Genomic DNA, 4059 nt, shown 5'->3' on the forward strand with positions numbered 1-4059 from the left:
CCCTGCAGGGTTACAATCTTATCGATAAGCCGCGTCCGCGGTTATGGACGACTTGGAGCTGTATGACTCGACCATAGATAACTTACACATGTTGTTTATTAATAAGACTTGCGTAGTGAGTTAGCACAACTTTAATAATAAATGGTTAAAATTTGTCAATAGTGTGAGTGTCTTTGCCAGTACCTCCTTGCGAGGGTGAACACATCGGTTGTGTTATGTTTGCAGAGTATAGAATTGTTAGTTTATGCGCTCTCTCATCTTCTCTGATTAGACGAATGTTGTAGAGTGTCTCTATAGGTTTTTAGTGTTTGCGCGCTGCCGCTTAACCCCACCATATTGCCCATGACGTTTCTCTTGCGTCCTCTAAGTCCCCTGCGTGTCTCAAGTACAAAGGACAACTGGTTGACGAATGCTTATACGTCTTGAAGTCTTGTTAAGTACGAACCCATACTTATTGCTGCTTCTACGGGACATAACCGGGCAGGTATGAAGATATGTTCGATGAAGACGATGTTAGCAAGGTTACCCTTCCAGCTTGGCATGGGCAGGGTTATGGACGCCATTGGTTATCTTCAGGACTCTTAGTCCAAGTTGTATCTTGTCTGTACTCGGACGTATTCGATCTTCTGTATGACTTGGATCTTTGTATTGTATATTTGTATCTTGACTCGCTGGAGTTGTTGTTGTAATATATGTTTTTTTGTGGGCTCTATTGTAATCCTGTTGTAAAGTTACCGCTCGTGTTAATTCCTGTGGCATCACGTGTGTGATTCGTCACGCACGTCGTGTCGGAGGGCGTCTCTGAATCGATATCGTGCGGATTTCGGCGGGATCGCTGGAATCCTCATGGTACCGGTTCCGGGGTGTCACAGTTCATACTCGAAAAAAATTCAACCAAAAAAACAGGTTTTTAAAAAGTTTGAATTTTTAAAACATAATAAAACAGAAAACAACAGAAAAATCGAAAAAAGCAAGAAAATGGCTGGCCCAACACCTTCTGTGGGGTGTGTGATCTCTAGTTCTTTGTTCGACGATGAGACCTTCTTCCCTACGTCAATGGTGGTGTTGGAAGATCACAATTTTCTAGGTATGGGCCTTCAGATTTTGCTTCGTCAAATCCATTTTAGATCTTTTCTCATGGTTGCCATGATTATGATTGTCGTCGCAATATTTATCATGGCTTATACATCCTCAACAATGGTGATTCGTACTCTAGGCTCTCTAGTGACATTGACAAGGCTCTCGGTTATTTTTCCTTGGTATAGTGGTGTTGGTACTCTTGGGGATGTTGATTGACTACTTTAATGGCAACGCCCATGCATGTAGCTTTGGCTTTGCGGCTTAAATTAAAACTATGGGAGAACTTTCGCTGGTATTTACGGGTTTGTGGTTTCGTATCCTGCCGCCATCAGAAAAGTACAAGATTATGTCATGGAAGAAGAAATAATTTGAAAACCTCGAAGATTTTGCTTTTTAGGATTTATTTTGTAACCGTTAGAGACAACTTATGCATCTGTATCATTTACTATTTTCTACCTTAAATATACATGGTATTGATTGGAATAAACTAGATCTTTGTTAGTTGTGATGCCACATGAAAGAAGTCAGTCGCCGCCTCCTTAAGATCTAGCGGTCTCCACCTCAGTTTCCTTCATAAATCGATTCCTCCTCCTTCAGCCGGCCTCGCTGGTGTTGGGAAAGTGATAAAGCAGATCTATGCATGGATTTTTTAATAAAAATAATGTTTTTCAGTATATTAGGTTAGAGTTTTAGTAGTCATCTTTTTTCGCCTCCATGTTAGTGAGGATAGCATCATTTACATTAAATGATCATTCATTCGAATACTATATCTCCTTTCTGGCTTTTGGAAGTTTAAATTTATTTAGATCTTTCTTTGCAAGATCGATTTTGGATCTTTTCTTATGGTTATTGCAAGGAGGATTGTCCATGCATTTTTTTCCTGGATGATACGTTCTCGAGAAATTAACTGAGTAGCAACCACTGTTAAAGATGAAAATCGTAAATCGAAAGTCATACCTGCAGCCACATCAACAAAAACAAAAACAGACCCGATCATAGGATATCCGTCAGACAAAGAACTACATGCACTTTTCCACGGTCCTAGGCAAACATCTGGGGATAGTGTGGGGAAAACCCTATTCTAACACCGAGATGTCTTCGTTGCCTCACCACGCCCAACACACACAAATTAACTGATACGAGAAATGGAATGCACTAAATGCATAGATTATCGTTTGCTTCAAGCCTTTTCACCTTCATTATTTTTGTACATGCAGACACAATTTAGGCATGGTTAGGGCAACTCTAGCAGATCCCATATAGTCTGAACCCGGATATCTCAGACCCGATACCCCCAATACGTGATTCCAGTGTGGCAGAACAAATCCTCCAAACCTGGGAGTTTGTGGCATAATGTTTTACAACACAAATAATAATAAATAAAAGTCTCGCAATCAAACAACAACCCGATGATCAAATATCAATGTGCGGAGCAAGGTCATCCTCGACAACATCTTCAACAATGCCACCAGTAGTAGCATTATCACTAGCCAATGTGCCACCTGCATCATCGACTATTGGCTGATCATCGACACCTCCATCACCACCATCAAAAACATCACCACCAAGAACACAAGAATGATCGCCACCATAAGCCCTGAAGAAAAGATGTTCTTTCTTTCTCCTTTGCATGGTGTCCATTCTTTGCATATCCCAAAACTCCCTTCCAAGAGCATCCAACATGCTAGGGTCTACCATCGTGATCCGGACGTCTGCCTCTCTAGTACCAGCCTTCAACTTGTTCGCAATGGATATCGCATTCAACTCCTTGTGAGCGAACTTTCGATCATCGGCTTGCTAGAGAGATTCTTTAATTATTCATGTTTCTTTTGATCATGACCAATTTTTTGACTTCATCAACTTATCAAATTTCTCTTTCAAGCTAGCGGCATCGGCTTTTTTTCTTGTTAGTGTCTTCCAACCCCATTCCATCGTGCTTCCCTTGTATTCTCCCACCTTGCCCTTCATCACTATCTTCTGGATCGTCCATTATAATGAATGCTCATTTCTTCGGTGGAGCTTCTTGATCTCTCAACTTCCACTTCTCACTATGCTCAAGAACCTTCCAATAATGATGGAGTGTAAATGGCTTATTTCTCGAAGAAGGCATATCCGTGTACCTGCTATGCAATCCTATAAACATCAAATAGCATAACAAAATTAGCACATTACCTTATAGTAAACAAATACATTAAAACTACAATCTATAAGATCATAGAAACTCACATAGTTGTCAACTGTGCATCCACTTGGAGGTGCATTTCTCACTTTCTCCAAACAAATACTCCAACGCCTAAAAAATTTCTTGTTGGCATGATATCGGCCTTGAAGTGATCTCACTATGAGGGCAGAAGGGTCAGAATATCACGATGGAACATGTTATCAATTCTTTGCCAATATTTCTTAGCGGTTTGAACATTGCAGGATACCGCATCGAGCGAAATCTGCTGCCATGCCATCAACAAAATGAGGTCCTCCAAATCCGTGTATTTTGCAGTTATCATTGCCTTTCCTTTGGCACCATCGCTTCGAACACCTCCTCTTCAATCCCCTCAAATTCCAGCTCCACCTCCTCACCCTCCTCGACCCCCAGTCTCACTCTCTTCGACATCAATATTGTCCTCGTAAGCGTTTAGAGGTTTGGTACCAATGCACACCTCGTTCTACTCCAACATGTTCACATACGAGGTAGGGACCGTATGAAACTCATAGCTATGCAATTAAATTACCAAACAAATAAGAAATGGCACCAAATAACCAAAATTTAGATAAAATGGGAGAAATTTTACCTAACAGGTGTTTCGACGAACGTGTTGGAGGAGTACCCATCCATACTGACGCCTGCAGCTGATGGCAGGGTTGGAGGTCGTGGAGGGATCCATCCGTATGCGCAGGCGCACCTTCTTTTAATTTAATTTGGCCCGCGGACTTGGATTTCGTCCACTCCCCGGAAGCCTCCTCTTTCGCACCTTTGGCGAC

This window comes from Lolium perenne, chromosome 5 (genome assembly GCF_019359855.2).
Source record: "Lolium perenne isolate Kyuss_39 chromosome 5, Kyuss_2.0, whole genome shotgun sequence".
NCBI classification, from domain to species: domain Eukaryota; kingdom Viridiplantae; phylum Streptophyta; class Magnoliopsida; order Poales; family Poaceae; genus Lolium; species Lolium perenne.